Source organism: Strigops habroptila, chromosome 8 (genome assembly GCF_004027225.2).
Source record: "Strigops habroptila isolate Jane chromosome 8, bStrHab1.2.pri, whole genome shotgun sequence".
NCBI lineage: Eukaryota > Metazoa > Chordata > Aves > Psittaciformes > Psittacidae > Strigops > Strigops habroptila.
Genome location: NC_044284.2, coordinates 45,291,232 through 45,310,777, shown reverse-complemented (window position 1 = coordinate 45,310,777; position 19,546 = coordinate 45,291,232). Strand labels below are relative to the sequence as shown.

At 37.8% G+C, this 19,546-nt stretch overlaps 1 long non-coding RNA gene across 1 annotated transcript; it reads left to right on the top strand.

Annotated features, from left to right (window-relative positions):
- The first annotated feature begins 2,649 nt into the window (after positions 1–2,649).
- Positions 2,650–17,876, top strand: LOC115611734. The gene is made up of 3 exons (XR_003992674.1): positions 2,650–2,981; positions 4,335–4,412; positions 16,900–17,876. It is a non-coding gene; the product is annotated as an uncharacterized LOC115611734 (long non-coding RNA).
- Positions 17,877–19,546: the final 1,670 nt, after the last annotated feature.

Below are 19,546 nucleotides of genomic sequence, written 5' to 3'. Positions count from 1 at the left end.
AGTGATTATAGTTAGTACTGGTGAACAGAAGCAACACTACTGCAACCATTTACAATTAAGTTCTTTTTTCCAAACAGGGCATTCTTTGGATTTTCTTATGTAGCTTCTTCTTGTTGCTAGCAATATTTGAGTGTATGAGGAAAGATTGAAGGTTTGCAGTGTCTCTTTTATTCTGTTGAGAGGTGAGGGACACAATCTACCCTCTTAGATTTCAAAGAGAAGAAAATATTTTTACCCACTTTTTCCTTTTTAGGTCATCTGTGTCTGTACAGAAGGTTTGTTTCTCTGCCTGATCCAGTGAGGTGGATTGACTAAACTCAATTAGTCAAGAAGCGCTTGCAGGATGAATGTAATATCAACAGGGGTATAAGAAAGACACAAGGTCGTAGCTTCAGATATTTAGGTGGCTTACTCACATAAAGATGGCTGCTGCTTTGAAACATTGCTTTATTTTCTTCCTCTGGTTCTTTATTTTTTGTGCTGTACTGCATACCGAAGAGTAACCAATATCTCTAATACTCTCATACACCCTGCTTTAAACCTACATTCAGCTGCTGTCCTCATAAAATCATGGACAATATTATTATGAAAAAAATTAATCTTTGAATAAAGGATGGCAAGGTTAAATGAATTGGAATGTATTTTTAATATAACACTTTTCCAAAATTATGTTTTAATTATTTGAAAATCCACACTCTTGCATAGACTCTTCTATCTCACAGGTGTACACTAAATCTACCATCTTGTACCATCATTTTGTCAAGTGAGCTGGAGATTTTTGTCTCTCTTTTACTAAATTAAAGATTCAGAAAAACTACTGGACATGAGAATGAACACTAGCTATATATTTTGTAAAAAACTCCAACTTACTAAATTTTCTTTGTGAGTACAGAACCCAAACTCTCTCCTAATCAGCACATTTGAATTTATATCCTTACTCTGTCTCTATTTTTAGTGATTTGAATTCTCATTGTCTAAAAATATGACCTGCAAGGAGTTAACATGACCAAGGGGCACAGCAGGAGCACTTGTCTAAAATTACGCAGGGGACATTTCATTAAGTACGTTTTGGCTTAGGGTTTACATTTTGTATTCAAATCTTTCAAACTACATATTAAAAGGCTTTTATTTTGCATGTGTCAGTCTTTTCAGAAGCAGTGAGCCATTAACTTGGTGAACATTTGGCTTCTCTCAGGTCTTCTGACGTGCTCATGAGTACTTTGGGGACTGTAAATCATCACCGTGTGTGGCAGACAGAGGGAACAGCCATCAGCCTATGTACACACGCATGCTGTCATTTTTGTGTTGTCAAAAAGTCACAGTCTTTTACTGCCTATATATAGTCTGGACACCCTAAAAAGTGCAAGTAAAAAGAATCTAAAATTCCTAAACTGTGTGCCACTGCCCTCTGTAATTCATTGTTCCTGAAACTTTTTGAGGTTATTGTCCAAATTTATTGCCAAATTTTCTTTTACTGCACATTATTCTGACCTGGCTTATGAAGAGTTCAGAGACCTTATTTTTGAGGTAAAGCATTTAATTGTCTTTTTCCAGTGCTACACTGGTAGCACATTTATATTGCAAGCTATCAAAGTAATGAATCTAATCTTTTTGTATTGTTTATTGTGGCTTATCGAAAAATATTAGCCTACCAATCAACTGAAACAAAAGAAGGAAATAAATAATTCGTATGGAGGGGGAACAAAAAGGAACATAGCGCATTCAAATGAGAAGCCACTAATTTATGTTTTATCTTTTCCTAAGTAACAATAAACAAGTTTTGTGTAATTTTTTAAAATACATCCTTTATCAGCACTTTTTACACGATTCCAAGTGGAATTCAAAGACTCTGGGAACAGCTGTTCCCATACTTTTAAAACATATTATAACACTTCTGCAATATCATGAGTATATGAGGAAACTTGCATTTGATTTCATGTTTTTCAAATTATTTAGTGTAATTTTAATTAGAATTATAGATCCTTGTGAACACACAGATAGTGTAATCCCCAGAAGTAAGATAAAGAAACCAGATATCAGGATTCCTCAATTCTCTTCATTGATTGCTCCAATGTCCAAGGTATTTGAAATTTGGGAGTGAAAATTGTAATACAGGAGCTCACTTCTCTGAAATTTCTTAAATTCCTTGATATCTCAAAGGAAGTAAATTACATTCATTATGAATTATTTTGGACAGGCTAATAGAAAACTCTCAGGCTGCATCATGACAGGGGATGGGTTCACCAGTGTACGCTTACAAGTAGCAACACATCCTTTTTCCAGTGTCACAGACCAGCTTTAATGAATTCTCTTGCTGGACTTAGCTTGGACTCCATGCAACTCCTGCTGCTTCAGTGCCTGAGCTGGCATGAGCAGAGCTCACTATGGTCTTTTTATCCAGGGTATACCTGGACTATGATGTGTTTGTGTATATTGTCCTTGCTATAATTTCAGAATCACAGAATCACTGTGGCTAGAAGGGACCTCAGGTGATCTTCTAGTCTGCCCCGCCCTGTACCCAGAAAGGGCCATCTATAGCAGGTTGCAGTTGTGCTTTGAATGTCTCCAAGGAGAAAAAGTCCACAAACTCTCTGGGTAACCTATTCCTGTGTTTGACCACCCTCAAGGTAAAAAAGTGTTTACTTATGTTCAGACTAATTTTATTTTTTTTTTTTAGTGTTTGCCCATTACCTCCTGTCCTGTCACTGGATACCTCTGGTTCCATCTTCTTCACTGACCCTCCCTATCAAATGTTTATACAAATTGATAAGATCTCCCTTGATGCTTCTCTTCTGCAGGCTGAGCAGTCCCAGATCTCTCAGCCTTGCCGCATATGAGAGTTGCTCCAGTATCTTAATTATTCTCACTGGACTTGCTTCAGTAAGTATCTTGTACTGGGAAGCCCACAACTGGAGACAGGACTCCTGAGGTGGCATCACCAATGCTGACCCACTGTTAGTCACAGCTCGAAAAAGAACCATGTAAGTAAGTACCATGGTTGATGAACTATAAGATTTTTTTAAATTAGATATGTTTAGTCAGAATCTTCTGTGAATATTTCTTACATAAATACTTACAAAATATACATAAATTCCCAAATGCTTCAATATGAAACAGAATTAAAATCTGTGATTAGCTTTTCATTGTATGCTTAGGCATTCAGCTGGATGTTGCTAAAATGAGCTTAAAATTTCCATATGTTGCCTGAATCACCTGTACAAGAAAATTTTTGAACCCACTGTAAGCAAGTGATCTGAAAGAGGATTTTCTTTCAGGATGCTTTTAATGAATAGAGAGAAGTGTATTTAGTAGCTGTGAAAATAACACAACTGCTGAGGGAAATATATATAAAAGAAAAAGGATGAGAAATATCAGTACAAGGCACAGGCAGTGGCATGGACTTAGAGGGAAAAATTAAATTAGGCAAGCTTGGTTGCTTTTTCATAAAATTACTAAAGTAATAGAGCAAATCAATGATGTACATGCAGAGCTATAAAAGACAAAGTGATAAGATGATCAGGGAATTTTACTTGAAAATTAACTCTAAATGGTATGACTAGATCTTATCCATGGTATTGAAAGGCACGTGAAGACCATTAAAAAGTGTGGTGAAAAAGCACTGAAAACAGTCTGGGAGCTAATCTTATCAAATGATGAGGTTTTGGACTAGCCTCTCAGAATCAGCACTGATTAGGGTTTCTGCATTGATCTGCAGGGCATTACAAGGCTTGCTATGTAGTTTACTGAACTCAATTTGTAATGAGTTAAAATGATTCAAAAGATTTAAAATTATTTTGTATTTTCAATGCATTTGAATTTTATTTGCTTTATAAGAGTTGCAGTAAAAAAGGACAGTTGGTAAAATGTGAAAAATTGTTTCAAAATGTTTTTTTCTTGCCTTTTTAGCTTTATAGCCATTTTACCAATATGCATTTGAATGAGAAGTTTTAAGTAGAACTGACTAGTTTCAATAGTTAGAAAAGACCTGTTTCTCAGGTGAAAAAATTTTAATTTAATACATAATATTTTAAATCCTGTTGATAAATTTAATGTAACAAACTAGTAAATTACTTTTTCATGTTGGGTTTGTTATGAACAGTTTTACATGTGCGAATTCATACTAAGCTGTGGCAAGTATCTTATAACAGTTTCTAAAAAAATACCTGTAGTATCTATGTATGAAGTAATAGTACAGCTATAGTAATCACAGCTCATGTAATCACTGAAAATCACGGTGTGAAAAAGAAATTAGGTATCACTTATTGTACTGTTTGGGATATGTGCATTCATTGAATTAAATCATACTTTTATTCCCTTTTAATATGTTTTCAAAGGTGATACAGCATCTTTGGGTGAAGTTAGAGACGTTTCCTAACAAATCATGAGCTTACAGAATTTTTCTAGTGTTTTGGGTATGTAAATATTCAGTAGCTTTCTTTTTTCTCTACAACATTTACCTGGGTCAGAATAGTACTGTCACTTGAGAAGTCCATCTCAGAAATACCTATTGCTGCAAGAGAAGGAACCGGAGCACAATGCACATGTTTGGGCATGTGCCTAAACGTTTCCTATAGCTGTCTTCCACTCACTGTTTGGAATAGGTAGAATACTTCAGGGACAAGTGGATAAGCTTACAAAGAGATACATTTAGAAGAAGCATTCATATCATTTTTAGAGGTCTTTGTAAGGCACTCATTGACACCTAGTGCACAGCTAATCTGTCACACAAAGTGAATAAAACCAGGCTTCCTCAAAAATTCATGCTATTATTCTGTAAGAACTCCAGTTCATGGATACTGGATGTTAATTTTAGCACCTCTCCACAGCACAATCAGAAGTTCAAAGTCTTCCAGTGGAACAAGAAATTCTACAGGTTCTGCTGACATAATAACTATAAAAACAAATCAGACATTTAACTTATACAAAATAGACTTCTAGCCATTCTTTGTGTAAAATGGAAAAAAAAAAAAAAAAAGATGCACCATTCTTGGAGTGAAAATTTAGATTTTAATAACATTATCCCCTACTGCTCCCTCTTTATATGTTAGATCCACCTGCAACATTGTTCCTCTAGATACAACCTTCATGGAACAGCAGCTCTTCAAGGAACTGATTACAGTGCGATGAAAGCATGCCATTCACTCCTGTCTATTTTTTTCCTGTTAAGCACATAGCAAAAAGTACTTCCTTTATTCCAGGGTCAGTAGGTTCAAGTCTTGTCACTTGTGAGAGAGGTCATCAGTATATATAGTCCTTAGTTGTGAGTACATGATATAGAAATTACATTTAGAAATTAAACTGGATGTCTGACTCCACTTCTTAACCTGTTAACTTTCCCAGTTACTCCATGAGAGGAAAGCTGCTAGGTGCAAAGTCTTTTCAGTCTATTCAGTTGTCTTCTTTTTTTAATGTGTACTGCACTGCCTGCAACTCAAGGGTTTAGTGTTTTGGTCAGTCAAATACTGAGCCTGAGATATGCTTTGAAATCTTGCGAGGCATCAGTCCCCAATCTAATTGTATTTAAGTCTTCTTATTGCAGTACATAATTGTTTTCTTTGTCTTTGTGCAGGCAAGAACCCCACAGTTTTGGAGTGTAGATATTAGTGAGATGTTCACCTATAACCTTTTTTGTACTTTCTCATACTGGCAGCTTTTTAAAACCTACCAGATAGAGAAGACTACATTTCCTTTTACCAAAGGAGCGAGGGTGCTTTTCTAATGCATGCAGTGCACTTGGATCCTTTCTTTTTCTTGCTCCAAGATTAATAGAAGTCTCTCCCCTTTTTTATCTCAATATGACAAATGGATCTTGCATGAGAAAGTGTTGTTTACTGAAAAAAAGGAAAACTGCAGTAGGTAGGAGGTATGGCAGTCATAAGAAACGGTCAGGAAAGGATAACATTTCAGTCCCGTCAAACTGGGATGCTGGTGAAATCCATTAGTCCCATTGTGTTGTGTTAGCTGCCGGCAGCTGGATAACCCATTACAAAAAGATTTAATATTAAACTTCAATGAAAATTCTGCTAGAATTAAATTAGAATTTTGTGCATGTTTGTGTGTGGTTTGTATGTGGTTCTCCCCCCACTTGAATAAACAAATAGGAGAACATCAATATGGAATACAGTATTTACTAGTTAAAATCAAACTACTGTTAGGATAGCCTGAAACTCACTAGATCTATTCTGTTGCCCCTGTGAAACAACATGGAAATTTCAGATCATATATTAGTGAGCAAGCATCTTTGCTGAAGTATTAGATTGAAATCAGTGCAATTTAGAAGGGAGAAGGAATGTAAAGGCATATAAAATTTAAAGATGAACATGACAGAGTGGGAGAAGATTTGTCTGTTTTTAGATGGATCTGCAAAAGTCATTCACAAAGTTATTTCACTCATATAAAGCATTATAGATTGTGATGTGCTGAGGTACTAATAGTCTGGGCTATAAAATATAAAGTATGGGGAAGTTTGCACTATTGCAACCTGTGATATAATGGGAGAAATCTTTTACCTAGAAAGTTGTCATTTGTAATGAGACACACATCTCATGTCCTGACTCTGAGAAAAAAAAAAGAAAAAAAAATAAAATTAATAAATACATCTCACACCTTTTACCAGCACTAAAGGCTCATTTAAAAATAATTTTGAAAAATTCATTTTGAGAAAAGATTAAAGATCAAATTTTTCAGAGGCTAAGGCACTTCACTCTGGAACCACATTATCTCACCCAGGCAGACACTTGGCAAGGAAATAAAATATATTGAGATCAACAGAACTCCAACAAGCTGACAGAACCACAGAATTATGTTGTTAAAATGACAGCTAAAATGGGAACTGGTATATTACCAGTTACAATCATTCTCATCTTCTATTCTTATTAAAACCTCCATTATAAGCATAAAATATTAGCATTTTAATGCCAATTTAAGAGATAACTTTTAATTTACTTTCCTTTGAACCTCTTTATTTATTTTTTTTATTCTAATATAATGATTGACTAACCTAAACATCTTGTTAAGCATATCTTCTGGTAAGTACTTAGGACCTTTATCCCAATTAATGTTATACTGTAGTATTAAAGACATACAGGAATTTTGCTCTCTATATATGTTTGAGACTATACATATTATATTATGTATAGCATATGAGAAACATGCCTTGTAAAACAGGAAAAAAGCCACTAGGCTGTCAAAAAATAATCCTCCTGTGATCTGGCAGTAGCTAAAGCAGGCCTAGACTCATGTCACACTAAATGTCTCCAGTTTAGTTAAACATGTCAGTGTTTCCATTTAGGATGAGCCAACCTGAAGCAAAAGGGTTCATTTTTATTCTCTTAATATTTTTTTTTTCATGAAGAATGGAAGGAAAATCGGTATTTTCTTCTGAAAATCAGTCTTGTGGGAACTGCATTTTATAGTTGAAATGTTGCCTCATTCCTAGGAGCTGAAGTCCGCTTGGTTATCTGACTAACAGCTAATCTCATTAAAGACATGGCAAGGAGCAGAGGAACAACAACAGGCAGCCTAACCAGGGAGAACTTGAGTCACTGGCTGGGCCAGTCCAAGGACTATCCAAGGAGAAGGATTTACCTGTGGTCTTGATGTGCTATCAAGTCAAGGAAATAAATTTTCTCCCCAGAAAGGCGTGTGAAATAAAGGGAGTTGCAGCCTATAGGAAGATAGTGCTTATAGGATGCTAGGGAAGAGCATTTGGAGACAGCGTAAAATTTATTATGACGTGTTTTAAAAGGATTGTGGAGATGTGCAAGGCTTCATAGGGGATACTCAGGGGAAGGACCAAAGGCAGGGAAAGAGAGATCAAGAGGGACTGGTGAGGGCAAGTGTGGGAAAATAGAAGGAAAAGGGGATAACAGGGGACAGTTTTGTGCAAACAAGTGGTTAGCTGAGCCCTATGCCTGATCACTGCAGTTGGTCTTCTATCCATATTATATCCTACTTCCAGCTATCTTCTGTATAGTTTTGTTCCCTATTCCAGACCTTTGAGTCTAAATGACAGCAAACTCTAGGTGGGCCAGGCTGACAAGCAGGGAGGTCTCATGAGACATCACAGGAGAGAGGAGAGCAGAAGTAAGGGTTCCCTAGATCTGGGTGGCAGCTGCTGCATTGACTGTCTAACACCACTGGGCAAACCTGAGTGTCTCTCTGTATGGATTTGCTTGGAGTACATGCTCAGTCTTGTTGCTGGCTGGACCATCAACTCTTTTCCCCTTAACCACCAGCTCATCATCTCATTATTGAAGGCTACCAGGTTAGTTAAACCCAATATCTCCTTCATAAATTCATATTGACTACCCTCTATCTTTCATATATTTTGAAATGATTTCCAAAATTATTTGCTCTGTCACCTTCCAGGGTTTGAGATGAGGCTAACTAGCCAGTAGTTGCTTGGATCCACCTTCTTGTCCTTCTGGAAGACAGGAGTGATGTTTGCTTTTTTCCAGTTATCCTTTCCCAATGCTGTGACCTTTCAGAGGTTCTGTGCGTATTAAGTATGGTCAATTGGTCACAGCACCAAAATAGAACTGCAGAAACTTAGAAACCTGATTAATTTTTAAAATTTAGAAACCTATTTCCTTGTTAAAGTTATTCATATATTACGAACTCACTAATTTAGGGTGAGTATAATTAAGTTCTATACAGAAGAGAAGTGTTAGACCAGATCCTTCCACTTAAGGATGTAAGCTGTCTTCCTCTTTGTTCTTTTCACCCTTTTTGAAGAGTGACATTTTCATAATTATTTCATTATTCTCTTCTATTTTGAGTAATGAATCCAAGTTAGAAATAAGGACTTAGTTCAATTACTTGAACTATAGCTGACAGAGGATGAAGTCAAGGTAACAAAATGCTACCTTTCTTAATGGAAAGGAAGAACAATCTCATAAATGCCATTTTTGGATTTTTTTATTGTGATGCACAAAGAGTGGTCTAACAATAACAGCTTAGTAAATAAAAGTGATAAATGGATAAGGGGCCAAGCCTTCTAAAAATAATAAAATGTATGAAATATCCCAGCATCATTTAGGAATATTACAAAAGAAATGTACTGTGATGAGAAGGATAGTCACTGTTCTATGTAACATTTTGTGGGAAAAAGCACTTAGAAGGGTTTACTGAAGGACACAGTGCCAGAGCATCTTAGCACTCAGACCCAATAAATAATTATACAAGCCCTCTGTACAAAGTCATCTAAATGTGTAATTGTCCTTGAAAAGCTGAATTTTTACATGTTTATTTTTTAAATGATACAATCTCATTCTCAAGATTAGCAGTACTGTCCGCATACACATACACATATATATGCGCATACACACACACACTTTGCCTAAGGTGAAATTTTTTTTCTGTGTGTACCGCTGCTGCTGTCAATAACTGTAAATAGTTTATTCTATCTTGCAACATTATTTGCCGTATATTTTCTGATGACTGCTTTCTGCTAGCAAGTATGCAAAGCAAAAGCTGTGACATATTTCCTGACAAATGGGGAATGGCTGTCAGAGATGGCTGGAGGAGCTAGCATGAAGACATTTATCAAGGTATCTGAGCCACACCATAAATGGCTGAGGCACTTCAGGCAAAGACCTCTTCAGAGAGAGAGAGAACATAATTTATCCTTACATCTCGTAATAAAGTTGCTTCAATGTGAGAAGAAAGGTATGGATTCTGCTCCAAGGCTGATGCAGGTTTTCAGTTAACCTCATAAGCAGTTCATCTTCCTCTGTGATCCCTGACTGGTTTGTTAGAAGGTAGTCGTAACAATGCATGGCTGTTGTTTCACCCAGCTCCTGCCTGCTTGTCAGCTACTTAGCAGCTGGCTGTGCTTTGCACCACTTGTATGGCAGCTGGCTCCAGGGATGGCAACATTGCAGTAGGATGTAATTGCAAACAACAACAGTGTTATTCTTCTTCTCCATTAGTGCTTGCAGCTTCATGCTCCCTTTCTAATCTCTGCTGTGCACCAGCCTCTCTTTGTCACTGGCCATACAATTATGAAAGTTATTCATGTTATTATGCTGTTGCAGAAGTTAAGCTAGACTGCTGCCCAGACCAATTCCAAAGTATAGCTGAAACATGATGATCTAATCCAAAGGGAAAATCAAATACCTACAGAGAATACAAAAAATACAGTCAGTCCAGCTGTGAAAACACTCTGTAAAATACAACTGGCCTCTAAATAGTTTGTAAGTATATTGGTTAAATAAGCATTTAATGCACATCATTTCACCTACTGAAATGCTTAATGATATAATTCTACCATATTCCTCCCACTCCCAACCGGGACAACTTGGAATTTATACAGTAATTAAATGCACAACATTTTAAAATTCAACCTTTTTTTTTTCTTTTAATATAAACATGTGTCAGATTATCAAATAATTTCCTTAACCCCTTTTTTTTTAGCAGAAGGTATACACAATTATGAGTTATTCTTTCTTGTTCTATTATGCCTGCTTCAAGAGAACGACATTATCTCAGGAGGAAAAAGAATTGGTCATAACTGTGATAACTGATTTAGAGACAGAGAGACGCTTTCAATTCATGTTATTGCATCTGACAGTTTCCAGCTCCCCTGCACCCTAGTAATAAAAAGCCATTGGCAGAGGCATTTAACAGCAAAAAAAATTAAGCAGGCAAATAAGGGAGGTGTAATTGAGCTAAATCCTTATTTTCAGCTCAGGAATGTTTCCCAAGGATGGCCTGTCAGCTCCTCAAGATGTGCAGCCAGGAGTATAAGGACACAGATCAGTCCCCTGGGAAAGAGCTTCAACTAGAAATTGCCATGGATTGAGGCAGGATTGTGGCCTGCAAAACCTTTTCCAAATGGTAATGGGACACAGAGGGTCAGTAAGAAAAAAGACTTGTGAGGGAATGGCTATTAAAAAATGGTATGCAAGCAAGAGGAAATGTTAAAAAGTCAGAAATTACTATCAATAGACATCAGAAATCTGTTTTCCTTTTGGCAAAATAGAAAGGTCCCTTCTGAGATCCCCAAGTGTAATGAGCATGTGCTCAGACAAAAGGTGTGCTGTGAAAAACGAAAGGCTGTTACACTGTTAAAGATCATTTTGTGATGTGCAGATACACAAGGCTCTTATTCAGGGTTGCCTTGCCAAGTTAGATTTTTTTTTATAGTACATTTTCCTACATTATAGAGTAGGAAGACAAAGTCTCTGAATAGCATGCTGCATTTAGAGTAATTATTTGAGAAAGTAATACCTGCCTTGCAAAGTTCATAATAAACAGGACATGAGCCATGTTTCCAGTTAACATTTCTGCATTTAAATAGCACCTTCCTTTTGTCATCTCCCTTGTTTCCATACCTTCTTTCCAGAGACAAAAGAACAAATGTCATCCTGTAAACAGTGAGGCAGAACAAAACACATATAAGTTGGCAGCCAGAGCTTTAGCAGAAGTAATAGCTTTCTTCATACTGCAACTCAGAAATTCAAGACCATGTCAAAAGGGAGCATCCTGTTTACCATTAATGCTATTGACACTTATTTATTATATTTTCTTTCAAAGGAGGTTAATATTTCAAATAATAAAAATCAGTGGGAGTGTCATTCCTTAGATCAGTTATGAAGTATGCTAAAAGGACTGTTGTGGTTTGATCCCAGGTCGGCAGCTAAACACACACACCTGCTTGCTCATTTTCCCCTTGTGGGTGGGAGGAGAGAATCAGAAGAGTAAAAGTGAGAAAACTCATGGTTTGAATAAAGAATATCTGATGTTTAGAGATTTATTAGCTACTTATCTTCAAAATGAAAACTGAAATAGAAATGGGAGACTGCTTTATCAAACATCTAAACTTATGGATCACAGATTTATGAAAGCATTTACCTCTTCATGCATTTAAATCCCATTGGCTCTGAATTCTGAGCTAGGGAATATTGTAATGATTAGGCTTACTAGGTACATACTCTTTCTGGTAGTCTTGATACAGAATAATTAGGATTCACTGTAGAAAAAGACATTCTCTCCTTTGCTTCTCTCATCCTCTTCAGCCCTCTCTTCCTTCTCATAGATGTTACTTAAACTTGTTTGTAAGCAGGGATTGTGTTTTATCACATTTGATGAATTTCGTGTACACCAGCATTGAAAGAAAACATAATTCAGAGGTTTTGTGAAAAAGAGGTTTGTAAATCCATAGTGGTAATGCTGTGTGGGTATAGAGACATGCTGCTTTTTAGTTAAAAAGTTTTTTAAAATTCCAATAACACCTCAGTGATTCCTTTATTTGATATTTTACCTTAATTTATACCCTAAAGTCTATAATTTCATGGTGTGATGCTCTATTAAAAATGTTAATAAGATTTCAAACTTACCAAAAGAGGGCACCATGCAGAGTTGGAAAGGCAAAGTAAAATTTATCAGGGAGAATTAGTGCAGCCATTATGCAATAAAATTTACATATGATGTTAAATATTTTTTCTCACTGTGTGAGTAGCACATTTAAAATGGGATAAAACAGAACAGGACTCATCTGATATATTGGCACAGCTTTGCTTTGGAAGGTAAGCAGTAAGTAATGACTCACAGAATGGTAGAAGTTGGAAGGGTCCTCTGGACGTCATCTTGTCCAAACCCACTTGCTCAGGCAGGGCCAACTAGAACTGGTCTCCCAGGACCATGTCCAGATTCCTTTTGAATGTCTCCAAGAATGGAGACTTCACAACCTCCTGGGCAACCTGTGTCAATGCTCAGTCACCTTCATAGTGAAAAATTATTTTCTAATGTTCAGACTCATGTGTTTCTGTTTGTGCCCGTTGCCTCTGGTCCTGTCAGTAGACACCACTGAAAAGAGCCTGGCTCTCTCCTCTTTGCAACCTCCCTTCAGGTTTATCTACATTGATAAGATCACCCCAAGCCTTTTCCTCAAGCAGACTGAACACTCCCAGCTCTCTCAGCATCTCCTCATACAAAAGATGTCCAGTGCCTTCATCATCTTCCTGGCTTTTCATTCAAATCTCTCCAGTATGTCAATGTCTCTCTTGTACTGGGGAGCCCAGAACAGGACACAGTACACCAGCTGTGGCCTCATGAGCGCTGAGTAGCAGAGAAGGACCCCTTCCCTTGAGCTGCTGGCATTACTTTGTCTAATGCAGCCCAGGACACCCAAATAGATCAGCCTTTCTTTTCCTCTCCAAACCACAGTACAGATCACCGGTATAGAACTGTAAAAATGAGAACGAAGAATCCTGTTTACATTTCCTGTTGTATAATGAGAATATATCTAATCGGATCAGAATTTGGCACAAAATTCATTTGTCTTGCCAGTGGAAGTAACAATATATGCCTCTTGATAATTAAAAATGGAGGAGGAGTTGAAGACAGCTGTCAGTTGTCCAATGTAAATGCCACCACATTACTGAATATGCGGGTCAGAAAAAGGCACTCTGTAGGAACCATTCACTGATAAAACATGGAAATTCTTGATGGAGAGCTGGAAATGTGTTTTTAGATTCTTACAAAAGGCAACTGAAAAATGTTCCTGCTACCTTACACCTTCAGTTTATATGAAATCCTAAAAAATACCCTGCCCACTCCCAGAAATCAACAGCAGAATAATTTTAATTCTTTGGGAAATAAGACATCCCTTAAAAAGTAAAACATAAAGACCATCCTTCTATGTCTGTATCACTTTCTTTGTTAAAAGGCACAGTCTTGGTTAAAATTATTTTACCTCTCATGTATGCATTGTATAGAAAGAGATGTAGCCATCCAGATAATAAGGCCATAAAAGAGGAAAGTTGCAAAATAAAATGTTTTCTTTTGTTTTCCGTCATCCCTCTTCAAAAGTAATAATGTCAGGCAATACAAAGAGAAGATGAACACAGAATGCAGTTAAAAGCGAAATGAGAGATAAAGAAAATATTTGCTTCCTGAGATATTCTCATCTGACACAAAAGATAAAAATTGGACTTTCAAGATGTTACTGGATGAAATATTTACCTTATTTATTCTGCCATTACCCTTCCTTAGTGTACATACAGAATTCTGTGTTCATTAAAACAGTAGCACTTTCTGGTCTTTCAGAGATTACTAACTAATCTTTCCCTGAACTGTGGAAACAGGAAGTTTTGCTAAATCTAATAAAAATACCAACCAAAGCACACATCTTGCTTTTTCTTTCTGTTCTTTATGCTGTTGTTACCATGGTAATCTTGCAGTTTTGTTATTTGATGTTTTATAGATATAGAATTTGACAGAATTAGCAGTTAATGTGTTTGTGAAAATCATCTCACACACACCAAAATGTAGTAATCGCTGTGGGAAGAATGTGCCATCCACTATAATAGCTTGAGTTGTGGAGGATAAATAAGTGAAGAATAACTTAATATCCCATAACATCCCAGCAAGTCAGCACTAGAAAGAACCTAGTAGAACTGAATTACCAAAATGAGCCAATGTGGAAATGCTATCTACTTCTCATATATTCATATTAGTCTTCAATTTTTGGGTGGTTGCCACTGAATTTTCTGCCATTCTATTGCAGGTAACTTTATGAAATAATGAATGCTAAATCATTAGAGAATTTTACAAGACGTACACAGGATGAAAACTGAGCCTGTCTTTGAACCATGGTATAAATGCTTGTCATGGTTTAAGCCCAGCTGGTAACTCAGAACCATGCAGCTGCTTGCTCACTCTCCCTGCTTCGTCCCCACGCTGCTCCTGGAGGGATGGGGAGGAGAATTGAAAGAATGTAACTCCCACGGGTTGAGATAAGAACAGTCCAGTAACTAAGGTATAATATAGAACTACTACTGCTACCACTAATAATAATAATGATGAGGGAAATAACAAGGGGAGAAAATATAAAATTAAAAGGGGAAAAGGAAAAGAAAACAATAAACACAAGCGATGCACAATATAATTGCTCACTGCCCACTGACCAATACCCAACCTGACCTGAGCAGCGATCAGGGCCTTCCGGGTAACTCCCCCCCAGTTTATATGCTGGGCATGATGTGCTGTGGTATGGAATACCCCTTTGGCTAGTTTGGGTCACGTGTCCTGTCTCTGCTTCCTCCCAGCTTCTTGTGCCCCTTCTCACTGGCAGAGCATGAGACTGAAAAGTCCTTGATCAGAGTAAGCATTACTTAGCAACAATTGAAAACATTGGTGTGTTATCAGCGCTGTTCTCAGGCTAAAGTCAAAAACACAGCACTGCACCAGGTACTAAGCAGGAGAAAAATTACTGCTACAGCTGAACCCAGGATAATGCTCCAAGAGTTCATGCTGTAAACATTTCAACAGTTGAAAGAGTTAACTAAAGTTGATCTTTAGTTGCCTCATAATGTGTACTTATTTGTGAAAAAAGTTTAATGTTTTACTAAATTTGACAAAGGCAATATGGTAGACTACTAAGGACAGTGTCATCAGTAAATCATTAAATCTGGAAAGACAGATGTTAACGTGTCTGTCAAAGGAGATTTTCCTCAATGCACTAGTATCTGGAAGAAGATGATCTCCACATTCTAGCTATAGTGGAATAGGTATAAGACTCTTCAGAAGGATAGGCAAAATTGTCGTATTTGGTATTTTTCATCCTTTCAGCACTAAAATTTATTTTTAGAGATAAGATTCAGTCAAGATTACATGCAAGAAAGAGATACTGTAAGGCAGAAAAACTGTGGAAGAAGAAATGTGAAGAAATCAGGTGTGTTTTAGGTAACTATGAGAGATTAGTGTCACTTTGACTGAGAAGCTTTAGAAGAGAGAATAGAGAAGCTGGATAAGCAGTACATTGGGAGGTTTTAAGGTTTTTGAAGTCTACTATCAGTGACAGGATAAACCCATGCAACAATACGAGTGGTATCCCCCAGAGGTCCGTACTGGGACTACTAATGTTTATTATCTTCATCAATGACACAGACAGTGGAGTTGAAGGTACCCTCAGCACATTTACAGATTACAACAGAGTGGTGCAGTTGGCACACCGGAGGGACAGGATGCCATCCAGAGGGACCTGGACAAGCTTGAGAAGTGGACCTATGTGAATTTCATGTGGTTCCACAAGGCCTAGTGCAAGGTCCTGCACCTGGATCGGGACAATCCCAAGCACAAATACAGGCTGGAGGATGGATTAATTGAGCATAGCCCTGAGGAGAAAGGGTTATTGGTTGATGAAAAGCTCAACATGACCCAGCATTGTGCACTTACAGCCCAGAAAGCCAACCGTATTCTGGGCTGCATCAAAAGAAGCATAATCATTAGGTAGAGGGAGGTGATTCTGCCCCCCTACTGTGCTTTCATGAGACCCTAACTGAAGTACCGTGTCCAGCTCTGGCATTCTCAGTACAGAAAATATATGGAGCAGTTGGTGCAGGTCTAAGTCACAAAAATAATCAGAGGAAATGCTGAGAGAGTTGGGGTTGTTCAGCCCACAGAAGAGAAGACTCCAGGGAGACCTTCTTGCTGCCTTCTAATACTTAAAGGGGGCTTATAAGAATGATGTAGACAGACTTTTTAGTAGGGTTTGTAGTCACAGGACAAGGGGTGATGGTTTTAAACTAAAACAGGATATATTCAGACTAGATATAAGGAAGAAATTTTTTATGATGACATTGGTGAAATACTGGAACAGGGTGCCCAAAGAGGTAGTAGATGTCTTATCCCTAGAAACACCTGTGATCAGGTGATACCCTCAGCCACACAAACCAGCAGCATGCTCACACAGCACCAACCTTTTTATGCTCCCACTCCATTTTCTCCCTGGTCCACCTTGATTCCTGCTTTCAGAATCTTCCTTTTTTTCCCCTCCTCTCTATGTGTCAGTAAACTCAAAATGCCTTCTCTAAATCATGACAAGTGTAAATATAGTGATGTTTTGTTTTGCTTGCTTTTAATTTTTTTTATTTATTATTTTTTTTAAACTAGAGCATTATATGGTTGAGGCTGGTGCTGTCTCCTTCAAAGGGAAAAGTCCAAAACAACTTGAGAAGGGATGAGGAGTTTCTGGAACATCCATGGTTACCCCTGACCCACAGAAAAGGGGGAAAGCATTTGTACAGCTGAGGTGAGAAATTCAGCGAGTGAACTGAGACCTCCTTCTTCCTGTCCCACAGACTGTGATATTTGACAAGGCTCTGCTGTAGTTTACTTACTTGGAGAAAGCATCTGCATTGCCTACATATCCCTAGGCAGGACAAAAGTGCGCAGGAGGGAGGTACAGTGCTTGAGGCTGTATGAAGGTCCAGATAGCAACAAGGTGTCAAGTCTATGGACGTACTATTCATCCCACCACCAGCAACAATCATTCACCTCTCAGATAATAGACTACTGGATGGAAAAGACAAAAATTTTTAAAAAGTGACTGAGTTCAGAAAACTCAAGGAGAAGCATTTGGGGAAGGAGAGAGAAGCACTCATCCAATGGTTCTCAAACTTTTCTGTGAGAAATCAACATATTGAAGGACATTAGAATGGTGTCCTGCAAATGCACCTTGAGCATCTAAACTGGAATCCCCTTCTGAGGGGTATTTTTTGGCTGTTCACAGATTAAGCACCTTACTCTTCATACTACTCTTGCAATAGTAAAATATTTTGAGCAGTGCAACAAAACATACATACCCTCTTTATTCTAAAACTGTCTTCCGCTAGCCTGCTAAAACCAAGTTTAAGACCGTTCATTTATGAAAACAGAGACCTTTTTTCAAAATGTGCTAATTCGCAACAGCCTATTAAGTTGCACCACAGGCTCCGTTGTGTGCTTAGACACAAATTGCTGAAAGAAAATGGTTTAGTGCATTTAATTTCCATGTATTCAGTCACAATATATTTACAATTGTGAGATAAATGTAAATAAGTTTCTCCCTTTTATATAAGTAAAGTAAGCACTTTGTGGTATATTTCCTTGCTGATTGAAAGTAAATGGATAGCAACATTACAGTGCTGTAACTCATAATTTGTGCCTGGTTTCTTGGATCATCAATTTCAAAATATATCAGAGCATATTGTTATAGAATAAACAGTACAACTCAGTTTGAGGCTTTCTTGCTCCTTCGGGTGCTGAAAGTACTGCAAAGTGCTTCAGAATTCAGCCAGCCTCCCTTCAGAGGAGCTAATAAACCAAGCTTCTTTCTCCCTGTGTCTGGGATTAGGCTAAAACAAATTGCATCTTTCAAAACAAATACAGCTGCTTGTTAAAAATCCTTTCTGATGTATGAAAAAAGTAAGGGAGTCAAATTCTTCATGTCTAATCAAATCCAGTTGAAAAACAGGTGCCTTCTAGGTCTCTAATCTTATACCCTTACACATACATACACCCATAAAAGCCAGAAAACACTTTCTGACATATAATGTGGGCCCTTCCCCCACACACCCTCCACCCTTTTAAATGGAATCAGCGTTAAGGGAAGTTCTTTTCTAGGTCATTTTTGTCACTAAACCAAGAGCAATGAAAATTATAATCCAATTGATCTGCCTTTGTCACCTCTAAGTATTTGCATTACTGGCTTTCTTTTCAGCTTAAGTTGGATCAGGATCATCCCTGGCCAATCTTGTTGACATACACTCCTCTACTAATCATATTTAATGAATCTTGCAGGGATATAAACATCATTTATGATATACAGGGGAAAAAAAGAACCCTTCTCACCGAGGACAAAACATGAAATATCCAGGAGGCATTGACTTTACCACATATAAAACCAACAAATTTTTAAAGCTTATTTTATCTCTTCAGAGTACATAATGAATGACCACAATTTAAAGTACGACAGATTCAAAGACAGACGTGGGCCAATTTATTTTACATATAATAAAGAATCATAGAATCATAGAATGCTTTGGGTTGGAAGCGATATTAAAAATTATCCAGTTCCAAACCCCCTGCCATGGGCAGGGACACCTTCCACTACACCAGGTTGCTCAAAGCCCTGTCCAACCTGGCCTTGAACATTTCCAGGGATGGGGCATCCACAGCTTTTCTGGGCAACCTGTTCCATTTGTTTCATCACTCTCACAGTAAAGAATTTATTCCTAATATCTAACCTAAATCAGTCTCCCCTCTTTCAGCTTAAAGCCATTCCCCCTTTTCCTATCACTACCTGCTCTTGTAAAAAGTCCCTCTCCAGATTTCATATCTGCTCCTTTAGGCACTGGCAGCTGCTCTAAAGTCTTCCCAGAGCCTTCTCTTTTCCAGGCTGAATAAGCCCAACTCTCTCAGCCTGTCTCCATAGCAGAGGTGTTCCAGCCCTCTGATCATCTTTATGGCCTCCTCAGGACTTGCTTCAGCAGCTGGGGGCCCCAGAACTGGATGCAGTACTTCAGGTGGGGTCTCATGACAGTGGAGTAGAGGGGGAGAATCCCCTCCTTTGACCTGCTGGTCACGCTCCTTTTGATGCAGCCCAGTATATAGTTTGCTTCCTGGGCTGCAAGCACACACTGCTGGCTCATGTTGAGCTTCTCGTCAACTGGCAGATTGAACACGCACAAGTTCACCACCTGGGGAGGGGTTGAGTCAGGTGGCTGATATTGCAAGTTTGGCCTTTATCATCTCCATCACTTTTGAGATCACACGAGGT